Source organism: Anopheles arabiensis, chromosome 2 (genome assembly GCF_016920715.1).
Source record: "Anopheles arabiensis isolate DONGOLA chromosome 2, AaraD3, whole genome shotgun sequence".
Taxonomy (NCBI): domain Eukaryota; kingdom Metazoa; phylum Arthropoda; class Insecta; order Diptera; family Culicidae; genus Anopheles; species Anopheles arabiensis.
In genome coordinates, this window is record NC_053517.1 from 84,417,201 (window position 1) to 84,444,491 (window position 27,291).

Genomic DNA, 27,291 nt, shown 5'->3' on the forward strand with positions numbered 1-27,291 from the left:
AAGTTTCATTGCGTATAGCCTTTTTTTGTGCCTCCTTTTCCCTTTTTATTGGCGTTTTTCGGAGACGGTTGGGATGCTAAACAAGGTATTGATTTATTTTGCTTTTGAAGCTGAAAAATTGGTTTAATAAATCGGTGGAAGAATCAATTTCTACTGCCTACCGCACACGATGGTGACCTTTATCGAATAATGTTTCCCAGAATAGAGTTTGTACTAGTGCTCTTCGATTGGATTTCATTGTAAGCGTTATTTTCTTGTTATTAATCTTTTTCTTAACACTAAATTATCTTTCATTTTACTAAAATACTACAACTTTCAATGAGATCGGACAAAAAGCTTGTAATAATTTTAAATATTAAGCTAGCTTCATTACAAAAAATTATCAATATCGCCTTTAACATTCCATCATAGCCATTTATTTGTTTCCAATCATTGCTTCTCATACGGCCACTCATTGTGCGGGCCACAGACGCGTCTGAGTACCTCTCGTCCCTCAGAGAATTTCATGTGAGTAGCGGAAGCATATCGGAAAACGGTAAACTAGACCATCCACGAGAGTTCAACGATGAAAAGTGGTCCCCAGGATCGATGAGCCATAGGAACGTTGAACTCCATCGCTGCAGCTCCTTCGAACTCACTGGCGCAGTGCACACTGTTGGGCTGCTTCATGACACAGGGTGGCCAAAACAATTCGATATAATGTATAATTTTCAACAAAAAATAATCAATTTTTATCCTAACATACTTTTTCAAAACACATACTTTATCCATTTTATGCACTCCCAAACACACATGCTGCAGCGCTTGATGGAAGAGTTTGGTACGGGTTTTATCACTTTCAGTCAACTGTTGTTTGCTGATTATGATTTGATACGGTCCTTTCTTTCGTTTTGAATAACCAGCCGGAAAAGCCCTTTCTATTTTCTGTGTGCCGAGTGTGAGTGTGTGTGTGTGTAGAGAAATCTGCATTATGAAAAATAATAATGGCTGCCCCTCTTGTCTCCTTGTCTCCTCTCCCCGGTAGGTAGGTCCGCACTTGTGCGCTATTCATTTCCTCATTTTGATGTATCGTATGTGTTTGAAGTGGCAGCCAACTGGTGGCTGGCACGTCCCGGTTTTGTTCCTGGCATTTGCGATAGCTCCCGAGCGAACGCTACACTGGCGCGTAGCAGCATCGACGAAGAATGCTTCAAACGTCTGCTCCTTCCCGCTTCCAAACATCGGGCACTGCTGCGGATAACTTTCCCTCTCGCTCGTGTCGTTGTTTTTTTTCACTCTCTTCTATTCCTTTGGGACACACTGATGAAGTTTCTCTTCTCGATTGCTTTTTTCTTGTGTTCTTATACCTCCAGTTCCATCAACATTACCTCTGGCATGGCAGCGCTCCGTATGTGTGTGTGTTTCAGCATGAGCACGATAGGGCACGGTCACAGCCGCGCACAGTGAAAACGAATCCATATCCACCAACCATTCCCTCAGCGCTCACCGTTCCGTTAGGTTCCGTAGCTGTGACGTTTTTCAATGCTCATTTTCCATTTCCCGGCTTCGGTGCTGCTCGCAGGATGCAGAAAAACGTTCCCGAGCTTTTCTCGCACCGTCTGCCGGTTGTGGCGTGAAAGGGTTCCAGTCCCTCCCCACCGCTGGAAGGGCTGGGAAGCAATAGTAGCATTATTATGAATTATTGTATGCTCTATCATAATAGAAAATCATTTCATATGCAGTTTGCGTTCATGAGGGGGTCCGTTTTTTTCTGTTGTTCCTCTCGCCAGGGTCTCCTTCTCTTCATACCGAACGGTCTTTCGGTGGGTTGAGGAAACACATACAGCCATGCCGGCGTGTGTTTGAGGACTTTTCTACTATTTCAACATAAACGCCGTACCGTACCGGGTTGCATTAGAAGATGAAACAAAATGGCACAAGAAAATGAAGCAGTTTGATGGATTTCAGCCGAAGACACACCCGGCCCCATAGTTGAAGAAGTTCCTGTTTGACCGACAGGCTGAATACATCTTCCGCATTGGGTGCTTTTTTATGCCTGTCTGATCAAATATTTAATATTTCCCACGTCCGACACTGTATCGGTAAAGCTGAGCGCAGATGTTATTGTATCTCATATTGGTAACGAATTTAATATTATAAGCTGATAGCAGAACGTTTGAGCTAAATCGACGCTATTGCCACCCGTTCCGATCGTTCTTATCATATTGAAAAGCTTGCAATGGAAGAAAAAAGCTCCCTTAAAAGGCACAATCATCGTGCACGGCGGGTTTTGTTTTCTCCCCCTAAAACCCCCCCTACCACCTCCCTCACTGTGTACTTGCCTTCCCGTTATGCGTATGGTACATTTTGGATGTGTTTAGTATAGCAGCCTTTGATTTATGCTTCGTTCGGTTTTTGGTTTTCGAACGGAGAGACATTTGCTTTGCCCGCACGAAGGGTACAGCGGCGGAACAGGCCTGCTGGCTCACAGGCTGGGCATAAATAGACGAATACTCTTCTTGAAAGAAAAACATATCCCTTTTTTGACGAAACAAAACATCGGCGAGAGCGCTCTGGCTGGGGGGAGTTGGAGTTTTTGCGTTTCGTTCCCAGCTCTTAGCCTTCTTCATGGTTGAAAGGAACACAAAATAAAGACTAGGGCATGTAGGTGGGCAATCATTATCATAACGGCATCATAAACCGTTCGGGTATTGTGTTCTCGGAAAGTGAGCACTGGAGGCTGCTTGATCCGGTCGGCCCGGCCCCGAACAGTGCCGTAGTTCAAATATTTCAACATTTTAGGCGCTTTGGATGTTGCTTCGCCCAAAAATAGACGAACACGCTTATGGCAATAGGAAAATATTAAACAAGCTGTCTGTGTGTGTGAGAGAGTGTATGTGCAGAACGGTACAAAGGTATCGCTTTTCTGTACCGTGCAAAGTAGGTATCGATGAAAGTGATGGTGGTGATGATGTTAGGGCTTTGTTTTACTTCTTTCGAGAAGAATGATGTACTTAGTATTAATAACGCATAACGAGCAGAAGGGAGCAGAAGAGCACAAAAGCGTTAGTACATTGAGAGCGATTTGGCACTAGGTACGTGCGCTAAATCGGTTATTTTACGTTGAGCGGGGTGGGAGGATATTCTTCAAAATCTGGCAAACGATCAATGTTATGATTTTTTTTTGGATTTTGCACGCATTAAGACAAGTGCTCTCGATTAGATGAGGAAAGCAGATTTTTAGCACTGTTTTTATAGCTTTAATTGAGCGTTAAGACTTGATCTACGGGATTAATCGAATGAAATAAAACGAAAAAAATCATAAGAGGATTTTTGAACATAATTCAAGAACTCTTGAACTCTACCTCTTCCATCCATAATTTGTCAAGTTTTGGAGGAGATAAACTAACCTTTGACATTTGTATATTAATTGACAATACTTACTTTAGACGTAGCATAACCTTATTGTTTCGATCACATTTAAGAACTTGGTTCATGCTATTTCATCGGTTATTACAGTCCAACCAGGTTCCTTATCGTTTGGAAAATCCTTGCCCAAAGAAATACCAATTTTAAATAAATTACCCTTTTATCAGACAAACAAATCAAGTCATCACACACCTCTCGAATGTTCCTCTCAAGCCCTGTCACCATAAAGCGTCATGCCTTTTCGATAAATATTATAACCCACTCGCACACTGACATAACCCAACCGGGTATCGATAAAAGCAAATCGCAACAATGCCTACAGGGCCTGAGCTCTTTTATATAGAATTTTCATACCATTCGTGCAAGCGTAGTACTATCGGCATGTTTTGGGTGCTCAATTCACACCAACCACTTGCCAACGTGCGCCGTGCAGGGTAGCGGCCGTTTAGGCCATTAGTTCTTTTGTCGGTCACGAGCGATAAACGCGCGGCAAACGCGCAAAATCTCTTAGCCTGGCCCGGAAAATAGAATGCATCCATTTGCGCATCCCCGCGAACAGCGACGTGATGCAGGCGCAAAAGTACAGCCTGCCAGATCGTGCCCAGTTTAGGCGAAAGCTTTTGCGCTCCCAAAAGGGAGCAAAAGAAGGAAAGAAAGGAAAAAAGCACGCCTCCCTCGGGCGGGCAAGATGGGTAAACGCGGTGCAAACGATCGTTCGAATGTAATTCATTTGTTAACATAAATTAGAGCGAAAATATTCCGACAGGAATAAATTATCCTTTTGGGCAAACGGTGCCGGCAACGCGAGTTTTGCCAATTCTACCGCCCGCCATTCTACTTTCGCCATGCCCTTTGCCACTCGTGCGGGAGAAAAAAAAGGACTCCATACTTTATGGGTAGAGTATGGGTATAAAATCGGATTTCGGGGAAAACAGGACCCCCGTTTAGTGCATGGACATAACAGACAGAGTGAGAGAGATAGTATGAAAGGGAGAAAATTCCGTTTTGAAACAGAATTCTAGGACACGATTCACAGATTCACAACCCACTCCCCCTCTCTCTTTCTCTCTCTCTCTCTCTGCCGAACCAACGATGTTCTACAGTGCTTGGTGCACTATAGAAAGCTAGTACCGCAGAGTAATGCTCTCTGTCTAGGCGACAAAATCCGTTGTCACCGTGTTTTTCGGTCCCGACCCGACCCCAAAACCTGTCCGCTGCATGCAAAAACTATTATCATACATATGCCACTTTGTGTGCGGTTGTGGGTGGTTGGTGGACGAGCGCCCTCACGCCCCTTGTTTGTGTTATGCTGTGCATCAGTGTGGCTTAAACAGCAGAAGCAGCCGCCGGGGTAAGGGGTTTGGAAGGTGGAAATGTTTCCTCGTACAAATTTGTTCGCACCCTGGATAAAGTGGTACATAAAAAAACATACACACACACTCACACAGGGAAAGGTCAACGAATGAAAAGCATTTTTATCACCCTCAACCCCGGACGGGAGCTTGCATCCCGGGCGCTCACCATTTCGGACTAGGTAGTTGCATCATTTTAATTGTTCTCACCACCCTTCACTACCATTTTGGCCACTGTTTCTGTCATATCGCTCAAACTTTCGCCCCGAAGGGGGTGTGCAAATTTGTGTTCGTGTGTGTTTGTGTTAGTATTTCATTGTATGCGTTTGTTTCGTACGTGCTGGCGGGTGAGATGAGAACACATTTTTAGCAACACCAACATACCACCGATTCGCTGCTGCTGCTGCTGCGCTCCGTTTGTTTGCTTGCCAAATATCTGTTTTATTTGTTCTGCCGCGTGATCAGCGGTGCATAAGCGAGCTTTTCACTCGTGCTTTAAAACGCGCAAAGTGCTAGTGTGTGTGTGTGTGTTTGTGTATTTTTTTGTATTTTAATTTGATTTCGGCAGATTGTGATGCGCCCCTTCCGCCAAGCATTGGTGGTGATTTTTTTTTTTTAATTTATGAGAAACGAAGTGGCAACCAAATTAGCAGCCACGTTCAAATCAACTTCGTTTTTTTTTGTTGCCAATTGCGTATTACGAAAGCTTTCCGCTAGTTCAACGTATCATCTCTAAACCTAAACAGAATGAAGCACAGTGTTTCTATCTGCTTTGGCCAACCATACTATCAAGCTAACAAAATAGGTTGTTAAACTTTGAACTCTCTCCCTTTCTTCCTATCTCTCTCTCTCTCTCTCTCTCTCTCTCTCTCTCTCAATCTGTACCCGCGGGGCACATTTACAAACTATCCTTGTTATGCGGGGAGGGAGCGGACGATTAATGCACCCGGTGCTTCGAGAACATACACTAAAGTTTGCTGTCCCGGCTAGCCTTAGCGCCGGACAGCCGGAAGCAGTTACGTATAGAACAGAAACCACATTGTGCAAACTACATTACAGGAGTTACTGTTTGTTGGTTCGTTTTTTTCCGCACTCTTCATCCTGCACATGGTTTGTTAGGAAATGTATAAGCAAAAGCGGGTGTGGATGAACCTGCCACTAACTTACATCAATTTAATTTCGACAGCCACTTTTCGCCTGGCAGAGCATCTAATCGGAACGTGCAGCGAACAAACAAACTATTTCCTCTGTCGTGCGGGATGTGTGTAGTTGAAGCAAGGTTTTGGAGTGCAAGTGCATATAGTTTGATGGCCCGTTTTAGAGAGCATTAATTGCTCTGAAAAGTTGCCTGGAACAGCAGAGCAATTTTAATGAGATTATACATGAAACTAGGAAAATCACCCTTATTCACGACAGCCTTTTTCTGGTGTAAATTTTCCAGTTTATTCCGACCCGTTGGCCCGAATGTTACGAGAATTCAGACCTGAGACCATTGCTACATTCAAACTAAAACAAATGACTTATAATATCACCTGATATATACTTGGATTCACAACCGTTTTGCAATGAATCATTACCAAATGTGTTACAAGGAATATTCATTCTGATGTTTGAATTATAATACTTTTCACTTTAAGTCGGCAAATCACTTCTGTAAGAAAAGCAATTACTTCTGATTATAAAATGACCGCTTCTTTCACCAGTTGCTAATTTCGCATTCCACTTCTGGTTCATTCCATTCCAAGAATCTTAACCATCCATTAAAACGCAAAGCATAACTAATAGCATCGTGTTTTCCATTCTTCTTCAATTCCAGGTAATTTTTCTATCGAACCCGGCTACTACTTCACCAGGACCGGCTGGAAGCACCCGCTCGCCTCCCGACTTCACCTCGGAGTGCGTAGATGACGTCCAGCAGCATCTTTTTGCGCTGCTCTTTTCTCAGCAGCGTTGGTGGGCAGCTCGCATAATGGTGGAAAATTATTCCAACGCTTCAGGCGAAGGTGCAAAAGCAACCTCGCACAGTATCAACAACAGTGGTAGCAGTAGCGCACACGTAATGCAAAACAAAGCTGCCAGCATTCAGAGAAATGAATGTTTTTTGTTCAACTCATATTTCCCCCAAAACCAAAAGCAAAAAGTATGCAACATTGACCATGTCCCTGCTTGGCGCTTTGATCTCTGCACCTGAATGGTATTTGCTTTTTTTTAACAGCGTGGGGGATGCTTTGCTGTTGCTGCAACTCTGACTGGGAAGAAAGAATGTTTGTTGTTTTGTTATTTCAGGAAGGAAAGCTTGACACATGTCCGCAGGACGGTGGAGCTGCTGAAGCTTCCATCCAAACCTGTTGCTTGTGCTCACTCACCCGTCCGTCTGTAATTATTCGATTGACATGCTTTATCAACGGTGACATCTTTACCCCGAAGCGCCACACTGTAAAGAGTTTCATCAAAATTAGGTCAACGAAACCTTTATTGTCCCACTGTTGAACTTGGTGCTCCGGGAACTTGGCGAACTATGCCTTATTTCGCAAAATGTTAGAGGCCAAATTACTGGAAGGGCCAAACTTGTCGTTTGACTCGAGATGGCTTTGTCCAGTGTTCCATTGATAGTCTCATTAGTTACTTTCAAGGCTTTATTGTCGTTTGGTCTAAAAAGGATATCAAGGTATTTTTGGAATTATTTTTTAGGTCAAACTTATCCAGAAGTTTTTTTTTATTTTTTGTTTTGTTTCTGGACAATTAGTTATACATAAATAACCCATAAAACGTTTAAAATTACAATGTATGCTCCCTATGAGTGTTATTTTGTTTTAAATACATAATCAGCTCGCTTGTCTAACATCCATTCCATTCCAATTTGTAGCTCCCATAAAAGCTCGCTCATCACCCCTCAATCCTCAATCATCCGGCCATAATCTATGCTACGCTTCCCTTTACAACAGACAAGCGGGGACCAAATTATTCAAACATCCACCATCCATCTTCCACCTCCCATTTAATCCTCAATCGCCACACCATTTCAAATAAAACCACGCTTCCGCGCTACCACCACACCATCTCGCTGGTTGTGCTTAAGAATTATTTCCTTTTTCAATTGCCAAATCATAAAACCATCCGTGTGCGGTGGAGTTACAAAATAATAAAAAAAAGGGCGCACGCACACCACGCTTAGCTCATAAACGGATGAATGGTGGCGCGCGTGCCTGAGCATTCCCGACGCTGGTTAACAAGAATGTATGATCGGAACGGAAACCGAAATATGCTACACCTCTTTACGTGACGAATGGTTGGTGCTGGTGGTGGTGTGGATGACAAACTTAGGCGGTAGGAAATTGCGTTCGCGTGTGCCAAGGATTGTCATAATCCTTGGGAAGGTTTTTTTTCCCCGGGTTTCGTTTCCACTTCTGCTCAGTGTTTTTGTGTGCCGTGGCTGTGACGGATAGAACTTCCCAAACCATTCCACCAAGATGTACCATTATTACTGTGGTAGTAAGGAGCGCAAAAATGGGGCGCCATCGCAGCATCGCCACAGGGGAAAACCGGAAACCGGTTGGGGCGTTCGGTTGTGGAAATTATGCTTTCACTGACCCAGCGCGGTTAGCGCTGATGGTTGCTTTTACTGCCCCCTCCCCAACAGAACAGGATGCACTAAGCCACCCGAACGGGCACATAAAAACGTTCTCGGTGGATGCGTATGTGTTCCATCTTGTTGACAACTGTGCGTCCCCGGCGCGCCTGTGGTGGCTTTTTTACAGCCTAACATTCTCCGATACTGCCGTTCGACCACAGTAATGGTCATAAACCATTGGTTTTTTTCTTCTGGTCTAGGAGAAGGTACCTTCCCGATCATATCCGAATCGAACGTAAGCTAGACAAATGACCACAGCAGCATCCGAGCACTGCTGTGCACCTACACCTACAGCCCTTTACCCCTGTCCAATCCAAAAAAAACCCACAGAGACAAACTTTCGGACAGGGATATCAAAATTACACGTCTTGTTTTTTTGCCCTCGCGCAAAACAAAAAGAAAAGAAAATCTAGAAGGGGAAGAAAAGGGATTTTCTTTTGGGTCGTTAATGCCTCCGTTATCCACCACTCGGCCAGTCGGTGGTTAAAGTCCTGCCGCCCTGCTGCTCGTTTAAGCAGTATATCGAGGGATGATGGTGGTACAAAGGGACACGAAATTGCGTGTCATGTTGCACATAAACACATTTTCGATACGCGAACGCGCGTTCCCAGGACAACCAAGTCACACTGAGCACAAGGGAGGGAGTGCAAGTTGCCGAGGTCGAGCAGAATGATGACACTTTCTTCATTGATTTTGTGTGCGCGTGTATTTCTGTCTCCAACCGTTGCGAAGGTAAAGCAAATCCATTCCAAGCGAAAACAAACCTTGCAGCTTTTCATCTTGGTGTCTGTTGTGCTTTTTTCTTCATTTTTCCGCTGCGTTTTATTTGTTTCGACGTAAATCGAATCACTTTTGTGTTTTTGGGGCGTCATGTTTCTTAATGTTTTCTCCGTGTGTTTTGCTGCCGGAGATCATCATCTGTGCGCTGCTGCCGCTGCTGATTTGTTGGTTTCAGTGTGCTTTTTTTCCTCTTCATGTCATGTCATCGGTGTAAAAGAAGCGTATCGAGTTCCTACTACTAACCCACCCGGGAACAACGGGTCATTGATTATTACATGATATCCACCACAACGACACGAGCGCTCCCCCTTTCTACCAACCGAGGTAATAAAACGCAACCACCCAATTCACCTCGTGCAAGGTTAAACAACATCCTTAAGAGCTGCTGCTGCTGCTGCTCATCTAATAAATACGGGCTTGCGTTAGGCTCGAAAGCACGCAGGATTAATGTACTGCTGTTGTTGCGCGCGCCCACCCACGAGCTCCGTGTCTTGCTCCCGTTTTTGCACGATTTATGAGCCGATATCGTGATTTGGGATCATTTTATGAGCTATCTAGTTTGTGTTTCTGGCATCCGCGGGACCGCACACAACAACAACAACACCACCGTGGACACAATATTTACACACTTTCTGCGCTGCGTTGGGCGGCGAAGAAACACACGTGTCGAAAATGTGGGTTATTTATCGATTGAGCTGAGAACACATGTATTTTTGTACACCTTTGCGAGATGAGTTTGATAATCTGATTAACTGGAAGGCAAGTAAGAAAGCTGTGCTATGGATGCAGACTTTTTTATGAGAAGTGTTGTTGATTTGAGGTTGTTGTGTTGACTCTGTTCATGAAATATTTTTTTTACATCGGTATTTCATGTTAAAGACTTTGAGTTTTGATCCGAGACTGTGCATGTTTTAATGAGCCTGTGCCATGCTGAATGTACTATCGCGTGTGCTATCTAACAGTGTGTAACAATTGCAATTTAAACAGTTATTAGTTCTTCTCCAGCATGCCCTGCTGCAAATTTTCTAGATAGAGATTAAGCATTGAGATCTGGTCGACCCTCGTACTAGGGCTTGGTTTTATCTATCATTCATCAGGGCTTACTTGGACATCAGAATGCTCAGAATATAAGATAAGTCAGTTCTAGACTTGTATCGCTTGCAGAATACCTTACGAATAAAGGGAATTCATATTTTGTTGTACTTCAGGAATGTAATTCAATAATTCTATCTGCTAAAATTGCAGATCGGGTAATATCTGCATCCAGTCTTACAGCAATCATTGAATGGCAGTAATAAATGTTTAATAATATTTAATAATATTACTACCATCTCATGATTGCAGTAAAATTGATCGCTTCCATCGCTACTAGAAACCTTTCTATCAGCGATAGTGCAATTCGCATCCGTTCGCCGTCTATCAGCCGCCCGTCCGATTTTCAACAAAGAATCATTATCCTTTTCCATTTGTCGTCCGCTGTTTTCGCTTCAACTTTCGCTTGTAAACCCGCTCGCTAACAAATGAAAGTACAATCCGAGATATCCGATCTTTCCCAGTCCGAGTGGCAGGGATTAATGAACCGGATTACAGGAGTGCTCGAGCGGATCGAGCAGACACAAAAAAAAACAAACCCATTCCACCTTCTTTCGTTTGCACAGGAACAAGGTGGCACTAAATGCAGCTCTATCATAAATTCAATTGCTCCCTCCCTTCCGCCCGGCGGTGTACAAGGGAATTGAAACTAGGAAATGAAGGGCTCAAACATTCACAAAAAGAAAAAAAACCTACGGATAAAGCTTCAATCCGATTGAAAGAGGAAAATTTGTACTACAAGGATAATCGGATAATTTTTATTGCATGCACTCTACAGAAAATAAAACCCAGCCATCCGTCCGTTGTGCTGAAAATTGAACCGAAAAAAAAATGCAACAAAATACAACGAACACCACAACGCTTGGGCTAGATACGGACACGCAACAAACACGCTGCTTAACCAGCGTACACAAAATCCTGCTCCTGTAAAGTTCGGTAGAATGCAGCGCTGCCTTAACCCGGCTGCTTCCCCGTTATTGTGTGTTAAAAGTTAAATTGATGCTCATTAGCGAATTAATCATGTTTTTGCACTCCTCCTCCTGCTGCTGCTCCTGCTGCCTGATGTTACAATGCCGCTCCCGTCCATTGTGTTTTGCTAACGGTGAATTCGTCCCAATTTTAATAGTCCCTTTTTACCACCGGAAACAGTTTAATCACGAAACGATCTCTTTTACGGTCGTGCGGAGGTTTTGTTGCTTCCACTGCTATTAAACGCGATCCCTCGACCACCAACACCGGGAAAGCTCTAGCTCTAGCTTAGTGAGCGTTTAAAAGGGGGGGAAAAGCGAACGAAAGACAAAAAAAAGCAACCGTTTAAAGCTTCTCGCTAAGAATAAGCCCTCTTGATTGTGTCAGCTTGCCAGCCATCCCTGACCGTTCTTGTTCTTTCCGGGTGGGGGGTGAAAAGGACATTTCTATAGAAACTCAAAACCCTCGCACTCTACATTTCTCTCATTTTCGAGAAATAAAACACAGCGATGCATAGAGCGCAGCATGGGATCCATGGTTTGGGAAAAATCGGACTGTGAAATTGTTTCAATCGTAATCCTTCGTAATAATGTGCACGGCGCGGCTTGGCGGCTGAATGCAGGAGTGGAAAAGATGCTTCAACTTGCCCATAAACGGGCTAACTCACAGTGTCAGAAGCAACAAAAAAAAAACTCCCCATTATGTAGGAAAAAGGCCTCCTGCAGCGGCCTGAATTGCGAGCATTAAGCGACGAGTGAATGCTACACAGCGTGCACAGAATCCTATGTTAGCAAGGCGTGTTTTTTACACCGATCGAGTGGGTGGGTTGGCTGTCGTCTTTGAATTGGGGGGGGGGGGGAGTGGGGGTTAATCCAAGTTCTGAATTTTGAGTTTCACTGTTTTGAACCATTTCCACGACCTAAAAGCGGAGCGTAGAGATTTTATTTTACTGACTGCCCGTGGATTTCCCGTCCAAATCTCCCCGGCCCGGGAGTAGGAATAAGTGGGGCCTTCGCCCCTTTTTTGCTTTTAGTGGGTGGGTTCAAATTATTAGGAAATTTTCTTTGGGGAGTGTGAAATCCGTGCCTGAATCGGTCCTTAAAGACACTTTGGCCTGCGCTGTTTTCTGGAGCGCAACAAAAGAATGCTGTTGCCTTGAACCCGCCACGAAGGCGATAAAATAATTAACCCTGTGACAAAGGTGGTCGAAGAGCGCGGATTTTCTTCCCCGCTCCAATTGTTGCAATAATTTTGCCTCCAAGCACGTGAAAATACAATTTTACACTAACGACCGGAACGATTCTCCCTCCCACAAAAGAAGGACGGTACGGAGTCGAAGGGCGCGGGAGAAAAATGTAGGCCGCACAAGGTGCCACTCTGGCTGCTGCTGCTTCTGAAAGCGACTTCCGGAACCGCCCGGGTCCGCCGAAATGGGTCGAAAAAACGGTTATCGATTTTTGCGAAACCAACGGCAATGGCGACACTTTACGTTTTCGCGCGCTCATTAAAATAAAGCCGTTGCCGAGTGAGATGGTCGAGATGGCGAGCCGAAAAAGTGGCGGGAAAAAAAGAGCAAACAGCAAAACTGTAAACAAGGCCTTGTGGAGACATTTCTATGGTGGGTGATTTTAAAGCAAGCAAAAGGGGAGTTTTTTGTTGTTGTTTTCCTCGCACGCCAGGTTAATGTCCCTGCTTTGGTGAGGGGGAAGGGCTGCGATCGAGCGTTGAATGCCAAACCAATTTAAAATGTAAGCAAACAATGCGCGACGATACGCACGCCTCCGTCAATGAGCTTCCAGGATAAAAGGGGGACAACAGACAAAGCGGAAATCTTAATGGAAATGATGGAAGATGCTTAACTCGAGCTGGAGAAAAAACACTGGCTAAAAGAAGGCGACAACTACACTTAGAGAAGGCCACAAGAGAAGGGATACGAAGGGACTGAATTGGCAAAATTTTAGCTTAAAGCGAGGAGGGTGAGATTTAATAAAGTGCAGGACGACACAATGCGACAGAAAATCTTCCCAATAGCGGAAATGGAGAGTTTACAACCACTGATATCGAAAGAGAGCACATTCTGCTCAACTGTATAGCCCGATTGATTGTGCTGTGGCATAAGCAAGGAATCCAGATCTCCTTTGACTTACTTTAAGCTACTGCAACAACAAACCAACTCGCAGCAGCACAACACCAAAAAAACGCCTCATTTTACCCATCCCAGCAGCAACCAATATTCCACGATGAGATGGTGAAAATATTGTGCTGCCCGCTCCAAAATTGATGACCATAAAATAAAATTGGCCAGCTAAACATGGAAGCGATGTGAAATAAAAACGCTGCCCACACCCGTGCACACAAACCATCCGAGCCGACGATGGCGATAAGGATTTGGAGTAGGTCGCTCGGGCGGGAAGGGCCTTTTATCCTGGCGGGCCGAGAGCACCCCATTTTCCTAGAAGCTCGATGCTACTTTCGGTCGTGTTTTTCCTTCCCCTTCAGTGTTCAATAATTTTGATGTGGCTTCCACTAAAAAGCCGCCCAGTGCTGCCGGTGATGGTGAAATTATTCCCGCGTTGAGCAGGAGGCAATTCCATCCTCTCCTCCGGCGGGCCCAGGTTTTAGAGCTACCCGAATGATAATTATGAATATTAGAATCATAAATCATGCTGTTCCTAAATCGACGGCCCCGGCCCGGCCAACTCCACCGGAATCGTTTTAGGCCCGGGGGAGCGCGCGCGCGCGCGCGATGAAGCGTAAGCGTCTGCTTGTTTGCTTTTTCTGGGTACACAAAACTCGGATGAAGTGTTTTACGGCGCCCGTGTTTCGATTTCGAGGATCATTTTCAGACGATAAGGATTCGAATTCTGCTGCGTACATTTGGGACGGTTTTTCTCTGGTCGTTGTTGTGGCTCACTAAAATGGGTGAAATGGATGCAGGCTGGATGTGCGCCTTAAGAAGGACGCGGGGACACAGCACAAGTAGGGCCAATATTGGAATTTCTGTTCCGTGACGTCCTTAAGGCTATGGGTTTTTCTCCGGGGGCAATTTTCTTTTTTTGGTTTTGTTTTTTTTATTCTCTCTCGGCCTTATTTATTTCTATTTGGGACTCAACTACTTTGAATGCAGATATATTTCCTTTGTGGGATGCCGCCTGTTTGAGCTGGTTGTGCTTAGAGGACTCTCCATCTCCATCCGCGAACTGCGATAGAAAGGCGCGAAAGCAAACAAAAATAAATCATCTGCAGTGGAAGTGTTGTTGACCGCTTCGATTGGGGTGAAACCGGGTAAAAAGGATGAATTGAAATCCTGCCCTTCAGTGCCGCTAAATACTCGCAGTCAAATGGAGGAAATATGTTCTTTCAAAAAAGAAGAAAAAAAACTCAGAACAAATGTTTGACGAGGGATAAGCGGACCGCCGGGGATGTCCAGCTTCGGGGATGTTTGCATCGATTAAAACCGGGCAACGATTATTAACAGCAAACAAGCAAGCAAATCAAAGCGTGTAAAGTACTTACCGGTTGCCTGGAGGGTGATTATTTTTAGACAATCTTCTGCTCGAGTCCGATTTGTTGATTGCTTTCCAATCCAACCGGCTTATCGATCGGATACGGAAACGCATCCAGGAAGTTGAGTTGCGTGAGTCCCTTCCAATCCAATATGTTCGCGCTGTTTTACACGCTCTTGAGAACGCGCTGAAACTCCATAACTACAGCAACAATAAATAACGCGCCTGCTTGATGAAAGGTGGCACTAAAAGCACACCTCGGCTCCTGAGAGCAGCTTGAGCGAAACGAAGCTTTCGGCAGGGCTTCAAGCTACCAAAGGCCATCTCCATAGCAACCGTAAGTTTATTGATTGCAGTTGCGATTCAGTTTCAGTGCCCCATCTCTCAGCCAATATTGTGTGTAATTCCATACCCCACACACTACGCCACTTGGCGCTCGCGAAGGGCTCGAATCGCTGGATCAAAATACCAAGACATTCCGCTTTTTCTCATCCTCTTGCCCTGTGGCACGTGCTGCTCGGCTGCTCATCTTCCTTTTTCGCCAATATGCGTGTCACCATGCCGACCAACGATTACCGCAACGCGCAAGATGTGCGAAAATGGCGATACCGCATGGGAGGAGAGGAAAGATGATGATGTGGGCCGACCAAATTAGGTTCGCTTCGTTCGTCATAATATTGCACGTCGATACTCATCTCCATATCGACCGAACAGTTCGAACTGCTGCTGCTGCCGTCGCTTCGCGCCGGATGTTTCGATCCGATAGCGGGAAAGCTCGGCGGCCTCGGTGGTCGTATGTTTCCCTACTTTACGATACAGCTTAAAAACGAAATGCAAAACTAAACCATGAGGTGGGGATGGTCGGGGAGAAAATTTGTTTCCTTATCCTCCTTTGGTGCTCTGTTTGAGTGAGATCGTTTAGTATCCTACGACCGCTGTGAACAGGAGAAGGAAATATCCGTTTCTTGGGATAGCTTAAAGTCAGCTAACATTATGATTTCGGTTTCGGTGTAAAGTTTAAGTGGTCTACATTGGCCGTCGCCATCTTGCCACACTCACATTGGACCTAAACGATAAAACTGGGATGAAAACTTTAAATGGATGAAGTAGTGGTGGTAGTGGACGTCCTCCGTCAGTATCCAGAAGCCACCGGCCAGCGATGTTTGATTTTTCCCAGCCGTTTGACAGTGGATGAGCCTAAAATTAACGAAAAAGCAGAGCAACTTTGTGAAACAACCGTGAGTGAATTCGGTAGACAGACAATACAAATACAAAAACAAGCTCGAAGGATGAACCTTCGAGCGCGAAAGTTGATACTGCGACAGGCAGAGAGTTTTTCAAAGAAAGACAATTGTCGCCCTGTTGTGGAGAAAGAAAAAGGAAATGAAGGTTACGATTTTGTCTTGAGCGTGAAAAACGCACACACACACACAGCAACAGCAACCTTTGCCCCGCACACATTCGGGGGTGCGATGGCGTTGTCACGCAGTGGTGGCTGCGAGGACGATGACGACAAAAAGGTCGTAAAATTCAACCGTATCAAAGTAATTGCGCACCGTTGTGAGGTCGCTGGTGGAAAATGATCCACCGTCGCGGTTCTGCGTATCTGTGTCGGCTCGGGCGTTGTGACTTTTGTGCTCGTTGCTCGTTTTCTCTTAACTTTTGCGTGCTCCACGCTCCCGTCTTTAGTGTTAAGTGAAATTTATTCAATGAGCCCACTTTACAGCTTTGCATGGGTGCGCGCACACACGGAGACGATGGTGATGAGAGATTTTCTTTTTTTCTTTTCTTTTTTGTCTTGCATGTTTTGTGTGCTTTGCGAACGATACACATCCCAGCACGAGCGCGGTACGCACATTGCCTACTGTTAGGCGTTGATACGTTGAAACGTTTCACTGTGTCGCGCTTGGTTGAAAAGTTGCAACGAAACGGAATAGAAAATAATCTCATCTGGGAAATTCTTTGTTATTTTATAATCAATTGTTATTTATTTTCGTACATTATTTATACCAAATTCCCAATAAAGAAAACATATTACCGTTTACCTTAAACAACAGTTTTACATACCCAAAACCAAAACATTCTGCATTTCATAATCAACGTTCAACAGCCAAACCCCACCGATGACTTGCCGTTCAAAGCGCGCGCTTTCAATCGAAATAAAGAACTCCTCGGCGACACGTGCACGGTTCAGCGAAAGCTAATTTACTGCTAAAACCCGGAACAGCACGGAGAACGCACCCAAACACGGCTTCGCCACTCTTTATGCTTTCGCTGTACCTGAGAGAGCGATTTTTTTTTCTTGCTTCCCTCACAATACTCGATTTGTACAGCACCCCACTGGCGCCGGCAACCTCTGGGGCTGGGGCCAAGAGATAAATTAAATTGGTTTCCTTTTTCAGCCGCTTCCGCGCGCCATTCCACCCGCTTCTCGCGATGCCAATTGGCAAACGGCGAAAAGAATGGAATAAGGCACCGCGTTTTCCACTGCGGACTCGCCTGCGCCTCCACCAAACCGACGCGCGACACTGCGGGTGTCACGAGATGATTTGCTCTGGTAAGCAATGCGAAACAGGCCGCCCCAAAAAAAAGGAAAAGAAAGAAGCGAGCCCATCACGGAAGAAAAGCGAGCGCTCAGGTGAACGAGAGAGGAAATTGTTGATTCAATAAATTATTTCACCGTATCGATTCAATCAATGAAATATTGTAATTGATCTTTTCCACCACGTGCGCACACATACACACAAGCACAGCCACACGCAGTGGCTCTTTCGAACAATGGGAAACTGTAGGAACTGTAGGGGTGGGGTACAAAACCCACGACAAGGACATTCGATAAATGTATGCACGAACACGCCGTGGAGAGTGATGTTAGCGTATAACTCAAAATCAGCATAAGTAGAAGATGCTCATCGGTGAAACATTTGCATGCAAAATGGGCCCGATTCGGAGGGGTTGGGGGAGATGTATGTTTATAAATAGCGTGTTTTATGGGAGTTTTATGGTTTCGTGTTCGAATGGGATTCACTTACCCGACCGAGTACGGGGCAGATAAATTGCGCTTTACAGTATGTTGTGCCATACGATTTTGCTGTTTTGTAGTATCTAGATCTATTATATCTACAGTCTACATATGCTCTGTTTTGGAATAAAGGAAGCTCAGTTATTTTCTAAATTAAACTGTTGACGCAATGTTGTCATCAGCAGAACGAGTTCAACATTTGTATGGAATTGATTTCCCATTCCGAATCATCTCTTTCCTGGCTTATTGCCAAAGCCAATTTCTTTCTTTGGAAAAAAACGCACCCTTTGTACACCTTTCGGGTTGATTGACTTCCCACAGCACGTGCACCTAAGCCGAAGTGCCGCAGGAAAATGTTTTCTTTAGCCGCGCTCTGTCAACATTGAACGCGCAACCCTTCCCCTTCCCTTGGGTTCATAATCAGTCCGTCGTTTGCAACCTTTCGACTTGGGCTGTGGGCTGATTGTGCGTAGCAGCATTTGTTATTTGCGTAACATTCCAGGAATAAGCATGGAGTGAGAAGAAGGGAGAAAGGGAGTAAAATGGCCACCCCGGAGGTGCCACTGGTCTGTTGTTTTATGTATAGTAATCCACTTTCAGTTTCACCTTTTCAGTGAGTTGCACTTTAGCGCCGCTTTTTTCGGGGAAAAAAATACGGAACGGCCAATACCAAGCACCAACACAAACACGGGCTGAGTGTTGGTGTGCCAGTGTTAAGTTTCTGCTTCAAATTTCGCTTCCCCCCGTGTTCTGGTGCTGCTGCCCCCAAAGGAGTCCAAGTTGCTGCTGTATTTTTGAGGTTATTTTGCTTGGAAAAGAGGGAAATAATTTTCCCGTGCCAGCCGCGAGCGAACCGGAAAGCAGCTTCCCATTGGGAAATGCTGAAAGAGTTACTTTTCCCCACCCGTTTTTCGCTTTGTGTTATTTTATTTTCGGCCACAAACGCCCCGCTCCTCCCGCTAAAGAGCTTATTACGCCGTACGCTGGGCCTCTTTTTTGTGCTGCTTTGTGTTTTGTGCGTTCATTTTCATTAAGCGGATGAAATCCAGTTACAGAAAATTCCGGGCGAACTTTTCACACCTTGCCAACGGGGAGTTGGGGGGAGGAGGAAGAAAGTACTTACAACAAAGGACACAAAGGCTCGGAGCGGTTTGGGCAGATAAAAACGGGCCACACTGCTCCTAGCAAACCTTTGCTTAAAGTGTTAATTTAATTGTTTTGTCTAGCATTTCTTAAATACAATTCTATTGTACAAAAAGCGGCTTAGAAAAATACGTAATTTCACACTGTATTATGCCATCACCGAACCGTACCGTGCGCAGCATCACGTGATATCTATCAGTGCCTAATCTGGCCACATAATCATTTCCTTCCCCCTCCTCCCCCCACCCCCCCGTCCATTGCCCCATTGCGTGCAATAAAAACAACGTTTTTGGCCGTAAATATGCCGTGCTTAGGAGGGCCAGAAAATGCCCGGCACGATCACCGGAAACAATTCCTGCTGCTTTCAGCATCCTGCTTTATCCTGCGCTCCTATGCTCTAATCCCGTTCGCCGTGTCATTACACACGGTCCAACCTACCAAACCCATCAGGAGCGATACCCATTAGCCATCCCGTAACCGTAACCTCCGCCCAGCCCGTTAAAGTGGGGCACAAATGGGGACGGCACGAAACGAAATTGCGTCAAATGCGACGCCAGCGTGTCAATGTGCAAACGAAAAGGTGCTGGTAATGTGCTGAAAACATGCTCCTGATCCGAGTGGCCGCTTGAAACTGAAAGGAACGAGCTGTGAGCATAGGAAGAGCAACAAAAAGAACGCCAAGTTGGTCCTACCTTCTTCAATATCCGCCCCGCCCAACTGAGGGGAATCATGTGCAAACATTAACACCAAACCGTCCACGACGATGGAAAAATCCTCCCATACGTGATTGTGCGACTAAACACAGCTGACAGTGACACAAACCAACACAGTGCGTGTGTATGCGTCCTGTCTATGCCCGAAAATTGTCGTACTTTTTGTGCCAAGCGGTCCCATTTCCTTCCACCAAGAGCACATTCGCTATCGACGGCTTGCGATCGCTTTAACTCACGCACCAAAGCGAAACGAGTGGGCCCGGGAAATGGACATCGAAACTTTCGGCCCCGCAAAAAGTCATTCTCGGAAAACAGCTCAAGCAGCGACCAGGCAATGGGAAAATAATTGAATCTTACTATCAAAAGGACACTTCAAGTCACAAAAAGGACGACCCAGGGTTATCAACAGTACATCGCGGCTACGGGTTTGGCAGTGTTCGTTTGGTTTGGTTTGGCGGCTTGTTTCGGGCCTGTGGAAAATGTGGCCTTCATTCCTTCAGTGGTGCGCATTTTCCACGCAAAAACCGGCCCGCGGCTATGAAAAATGTATGAAAAATTCAACAGTCTCGGCAAGTGGGCCCTCCACGCAGCACCACCGCGCGCGTATTGGATTAAAGCGATTGCCAACCGGAAGGCCGGTTGGTTATCAGCTATCTATATTTATGAAACGATTCACCTTTCATTAGCGAAACTCTTTCACGCGCACGCACAAGCGGTTCTTTTCTTTAGGCAGCTCAGTTTGGCCCCTCTCCGCACTGGCAAGTGCGCGGAACAATTCAAACGAAACAGCTTTTGTGAGGCAAAAGTTTGCGTTGGCCCGAGGGGCGAAGAGGAGGGCAGACCAGACAAAACACATTCTGCCTTTGAAAAGGCACAGCTGATACTTGATCTTCGCAGGGCCAGGGGCCTGCAACAACAACACAGCTTCGAAAGCTGCTTACAAGCAGCAGCAAAAAATAATAATAAACGGACTACTCCCTGCTGTAACGGAAGCGACAAAGACGACGATTTGGCAGTGAACGAAGCGAGCGCGCGCCGACGAGGCCAAACTTTCCCTAACTGTTTTACATCCACTAAGCATATTTAGCAACATTCTTTCAACAGCTCTTACGCTTTGACTTTGGCTGTTGACAGAACGCGAGTTCGCTTTGTGCCACGGTTCGGGTGTGTTGGTGCGCCGGTTTGTTTACGAGCGAACGAACGAACGACACCGGTCGCGTTAATTTGTTTTGAGAGGTTTGCCCCCGGGTGGAAGGAGGAAGGTGCGGTGGAAGCGTTTCAGTTTCACTTCGGGAAAGTTGGAGCAAATTAGAGCCAACTATTGAGAAGTGTGGTGCAAAGCGAAGACAAAGAATGGTAAGAGCTTTCGTCTACCGTCGCGGCTACTGCTGAGTTGGTTAAGGTCTTTTTTCCGATTAGCGTGCGAAACGGCCCTAGCCGCAAAATTGAAGATTTCGGACGTCGTGTGGACGTCGTGTGGACGTCCACCCGACGTCCACACGACGTCCAGTTTAAGAGGTTACTCGACCAAGCGAACTTTTTTAGACGGGTTTTATGGCAAAAATTGTGGCGGATTTCCCAGGGTTGTTGTATCGAATAGCAGCCACAAAAAATAAATTTTATGGACGGCTAGAAAAAAATGAATCTTGCCCTCCCCCTTACTCCTTGCTGGTCGGTAGTTGCGATCACACCAGCTGTTCATATGATGGTGGTGGGAGTGATATCGCTTATCTGCTGTCTTCTTTATCCGTTCTACCAGATCATACGCGTTTTCAGTGACGTCCTTCCCCACCTCCTTCGTTTTCCCAGCGGTTATTGGCGAATGCTTGACCTTGTGTGAGCGCGCTTGACTTGTGGTTATTGTTTTTTTCCTTCCCGTTTTTTTGGCCGCTGATGCATTGCGCGTTGGCTAGAGCGCCGTCGTTCGAATCTGGATTTGATCAACGCGCAAGTTGTCGTGTGGATGGAATCGGTTTACCGTTCGAGCTATTTGCCGGATCGATTGAATGCACGCTTCGTACTGGTTTTATGTTATTTGTTAGTGCAGTTAGTTGTACTTGTGTAAAAAAAAATAATTCAAACAAAAGATCATTCAATGCACTAGACCATGTTAAGCCAACCAATGCTTAGTTAAAGTCAACGGAAGGTCAAATATTAAAATGAGGGATATCATTGAACACATATTGTCTTTTTGTTATTTTTTTCTTTAATAATGTAAAACCCTCCAATCTTCTCCCCCAACCCACTCCCTCCTTCTCTCCCTTCCACCCGCCGGATTGAAGGTTAGGATTTACCCACCATGGTGTACCCTTTTAATCCTAATTACCGGGGTCTACTGTTCGGAAGAGAAAAAGAAACGTCTCCCTCGCCTCTCGCTCGAAGCTGTAAGCGAGGAGCGACCCGCCCCGGCATGGCTGACGCATGCATCGCTCGCGTTGCCTGGCTTGCTCCTTCTCTCGCCTTTTTTGGAGACGCATCATCGTTGCGGATGGTGGTGCGCGGCCATGTCGCTGCCTGGAGGATGGCATAGAAAGTTGTGTTCTAGCCCGTCGCTGTCCTGACGATTGACGCAGGATGCGTAAGTGGCGTGTATGCTGCATGCATAGTCGATAGCGCTGCGGCTGCGCTCGAGGATTGGCTGTGGCGACCGGCCCCCGGGAGCCTCAAATGCCGGTGATGCAGCCGGTCCATTCACGCGCAAAGCTGCTCCACGCTTCCCCGCATTTTATGGATGGCTTGGCTAGATTTGGCTGCCCCTCGTTGTCGTGCTATCCGAACACAACACAACAACATGACCGTCCTGCGTTCAAGCCCCGTTTGATCCTAGTGGCCCAGGACTGCCTATCTCGCTAGGGGTAAACCAAATAGTAACAGGTCACGTCAACTCACACGACTTAGCAACATGCTCGCCATGAGTTCAAGCCTCGTATGGACCGTCTCTCGTAGCAACGGCTAACTATCCGGCATGACCAAGGTGTATGGATATTAGGAGGTGAAGTGTTTCAGAGCAAATTGACATTTCACGACTTGACATAACAATACTGGGGGCTCCGATATTAAAATCGGGAGGGCTGGAGGGGGGTATAGAAAATTGTATGCGACTTGACATAACAATACTCAATGATGGCGCCCGGAAAACGCGCTAACAATTCACCTCCTTAATAAACACACCTTGGGCATGACCGCGTAGGTCGTTGCGCCAATAAGAAGAAAGGAGTGGCTGACGTAGACAAAAAAGCAATGGTTACTGTGTCAAATAAGAAAAAGATGAAGAAGCTTTATACGATCCGCAGCTCATAAGATTGATGTGTACAATGTGAACAATACAAAAGGAAGAACATCGATTTTCAAAAAAATACATGTTGATCCCTTCCGGTATGTCCTCCCCGTTCCTGTATGCTCCCTCCAGTTCGCTTCGCTCTCGTCCCCCATTGTTTAGAACCCATCATCGCTTCGGAACAGTAAACGCTATTACACGCAATCCCCGCTTTCATCTTCTCATCTCACCTCTTTGACTATCACCCTTCCTGCTCCTCCGCTTCCTTCCGCTCTTGTTAGCTTCCCATTTATTTACTCCCTTTCTCCTTCTTTCCTTCCCATTCCTTTTCTTTCGTAATGCTGTTCAATAATGCTAGCATAGTTTAGAATAACAAATGTAAACTGTATTTGCCGTAAGCCTTAAGGCAAACAATAGTGAAGTGCGGGCGGATTAACCAGTACACAAACTAAGCGGCCGCGTGAGGTCCCGAGGAAAGGATCCTTCGTAATCCTTTTTTTTCCGAAACCATCCGTAAACGATCCAGTTCATTTGTTTCGACTCGAACTCGTTGCACCCACGGGTCGAATTGGCGCCTGCCGAACTACCTAGCGCACTCGCTGACCACATACCAGCGCTCCATGGAACCACTTGGTCGATTGCAGCCCGTGGCCGATAAGACCCCACAGCTCCCTGCCATCTCCCTGCTCTCTTTGTTGTACAGGTTATTTCGCCATCCCCCACGTATCGAGGCCGCGTTCAGCATTGCAAGCTCATAGCCTCCCGTACACATTTTCTTCTTCTTCTTTGACGTAACGAACAATGCTGTAGACAGGGCTGAAACGACTTCTTAACCTTACTAAAATCACGCTATCGGATAGTCGGTTCTTGCTATCTGGGGAATGGTCCGGATAAGAATCGATCTCGTTCGGTCTCGTAGGAACCGGTCTCATCACAGCATGCGTTCAATGAGTCGGGGCGCTGGTCGAAGAGAGCACCAGAGTGACGATGAAAAGATTGCAGCAGATTGCCGTTTGGTTTAAAGGGTATACAATATGCGGAATTTAATTGTTGCTCGACCGCATAAAAAGTTTACCAAAATATGTCCCAAATCTACAAACATCATAATACTGTGTTTGTAGTTATGCTAGTCACAAAACGCTTTAGGTGCAGTGTGGCACATAAACGTGCACGAATTGGTACATCATTTGGTGTGCCAGGGCCATTGCTTCTAACAATTTACCCTTTAACTAACTTAACTTCCTTTAACGCATCAAGAGGATTCGCAGCCAATGTCACACACGGGAAAAAAGGACAAAGAAAACTCTCTCACGTGCGAGAAAGAGCAGCAACAACCACAGATTTGCGCCAATAACTTGGTGAGAAAGCGACGGAACATCATCGCCTGTGAGCGAGAGTGAAACAGAAGTCATAACCATAATCTTCCTACCCATAATCAACAACCATAATTCGTGTGTGTGTGTTCGCCCCATACAAATGGCATAATTTTTATTTTCGCTTGGTCGAAAATCGCGGCGAAAACCCGATTTTGCGGCTGGGGGGGGCAGCGGGAAAGGGTAGAAACGACGGAACGGCGGCATCAACAGTACCGTGGCTTGGCGGGGGACTAAATTAGTATGTGTTTTTGGCTGCAGAAGAGTGAAGTGAAATTATTGGATTCAATTTTTCGGCTATTAGAAGGAACCTTATGAATAACAAGCGATGACAATGGATTGGGGTCTGCGGACGCTCTAACTTTGCTGACAATGAATTTGGTTTGCTGCGTGCGGTAAAGCAGCTGGCTTAGTTCCTTTCAATGTTTCGAGCCAAGATTATGCACTGGTTAAAGTACTTCTAGTGTTAAATTAGAAAAAAAAACTCCTTCAGCTCCTCATATTTTAGCGCTTTAAAAGAGATAACGCCTAAATGTATGCAAATGTATGCTTGATTTTTACAGATATGCTGTAAGTACGACTATTAGAGTCATTTATGTAATGTTTTAAGCAGCATTTTAATCGAAAGAATGTAAATGAACTCTGAAGAATAATTACTACAATCGCCAGAAAAATTGTGAAACAAATTTTCTTCAATTATGGGTGTTCATTACAACCTGACCAGGACCTTAATAACCGGAGGCGGCCGAATGAATGGGTGTAAGGTCATGGTGTGTTTGCTCCACAGTGAGAGTACAAATTTTTGTGTAAAAGTCGTTTAGAGAGACTCGAACTGGACTGTAAATCGTTTATAAGAGTGCAGTTGGGCAATACGAGTAGGAACCGCGTGAAAATCGGTGCGATAACGCAAAAAAAAGGGGATAAGATAAATAGGTCTTTCGCAACGCGGTTTGTGGTGAAAACTATTATTTAGTTCTTGGTGACATCTGAGTGACAACCACTACCCAGGTGACAAATTTTTTGTTCGGGGAGCAGGTCCCAAGGGACAAAAAAATTTGAAGTGACCGTTCCTACTCGAAAACTGCTCGATAAAAAAAAAAAAAAAAAAAAATCCTAAAATTCGGGAAACTGTGCAGAAAATTCGGGGAAGCTGAGGAGTGTTGTCGGCAGCCCGAATCTGGTCGATTCGACGAGTTCGAGCAGCTCAAAAATGCTCGAATTTCCGGTTTTTTAGTTGAGGTACGTGGAAAAAAAAAATCGGAAACGACAAGTGGAACAACGAAAAGGCTTCCACCATGTCCACGAATCGTATCCTGCGCCCGAGGTCGGGATCAATCGACGCCAGACCACCGGTGATTGCGAAGCCGATCGTAGTGCGGACCAAGCCGACGGAGGGGCAGACCACGGTCACGAGTGGTGCTGCTGGTACAAGTGGTATTGGTATGGCCACAGCAGCGATGGCGCCACAACAGTCCATGGAAAGACTCGTTGAGCGTTTGGAGAATGAGTTGTCTCTTATCCGAGCTCAACTCATGGAGCAGGCCGAACAGTTTAGGAAAGACATCGCGACGATGCAGGAGCACCATCGTAAGGAGGTGATGCACCTGCGAGAGGAGAACCGTAAGGAGCGCCTGGAGCGAGAGAAGGTCTCCGGGCTGCTGGAGCAACTGGTTGATACGCAATCGCAGCGGCAACAGCAGCAGCAGCCGCTGCCACAACAACGAGCAGGTGCGACGACGGCTACGGTGGTGACGTCTCCGGATCAGGACCAGGAAGGTGGCTCCTGGGCCGAGGTGGTGCGCCGTAAACCGGCTCGCCAGCAGGCGACGCAGCGGCAACAGCAACGTCCGCAAGAGGTGCAGCCGCGGACGAATCAGCCAAGTTACAGAGGGGCTGGGCAGCACCAGCAGCAGTGGCAGCTGAGGGGTCAGCTGTTGCGCAACCAGAGACAGCAACAGCCACGCACGACGACGACAGCAGCGGCAAAGAAGGCACGGAAGCGGCCTGACACCATTGTGGTGACGCCAGCGGAGGGTGTCAGTTTTTCTGACATGTACAGGACAATCCGCAGAAGCCCTCTGCTTGACGGTTTGCAGGAAAAAATTGGCGTTGGAAAGCGGACGCCAAAGGACACCATGCGACTTCCGATCAGCCGCGACGTGGACAGCGCGGAACTGTGCCAACGCATCCGCGTTGCCATAGGAGAAAAGGGAGTTGCGATCGTTCGCACAGAGATGGCCCAGGTGATGGTCACTAACATCGACTCACTGGCGGACGAGGATCAGCTGCGTCAGGCAATGCTGACGGCGCTGGGCAAAGAGCATGTTGAGGCCACCATCGACATGTGGGAGCGGCGAGACGGCACGAAACGTGCCCGCGTCACTCTGCCTCGATCGGAAGCGGAGTATCTGACCGGGAAGCGCCTAATCCTAGGGTACACCTCATGCTGCGTGTGGGAGGTCCCGAAAGCGTCGCTGGCGGAGAAGCGGTGCTTCCGGTGCCTGGAACGTGGCCACTTCGCCGGGCAATGCTCGGGGGAGGACCGCAGCAAGGTCTGCATCCGGTGTGGCGTGGAAGGCCACAGAGCAGCAACCTGCATCGGTAAAGTTCGTTGTCTGAAGTGTGGCGGCCCGCACCCGATTGCCTCCGCCTCGTGCAATGCTACAGCCCAACAATGATTGAAGTGCTGCAGATTAACATTGGGAAAAGCAGGAGCGCCCAAGATCTTGCGCTCCAGCGTATGAGAGAGGAAGGTGTCGACGTGATGCTTGTGACGGAGATCTACTCAGTGCCGGTCAATAACGGAAATTGGGCGTCTGATGAGGAACTTAAGGTGGCGATTGTCACCAGCGGCCAACGGTTCCCCATCCAGCGGGTGCGAAGCGTCCAGCATCCCGGAATTGTGGCGGCCGAGGTAGCTGGTATCGTGTTTATCTGCTGCTACATTCCGCCATCGGTTGGCCTACCGGACTTCGAGCGGCAGATGGACCGGGTGGAGGTGCTAGCGAGGGGTCACCCTTGTGTC

The 27,291-nt window shown here is 46.4% G+C and overlaps 1 protein-coding gene across 5 annotated transcripts in view; it reads left to right on the forward strand.

Moving 5' to 3' along the window:
• Positions 1-27,291, forward strand: part of LOC120896588 (Krueppel-like factor luna) — a 302,013-nt gene that overhangs the window by 188,448 nt on the left and 86,274 nt on the right. The gene's annotated exons all lie outside the window — the stretch shown is intronic.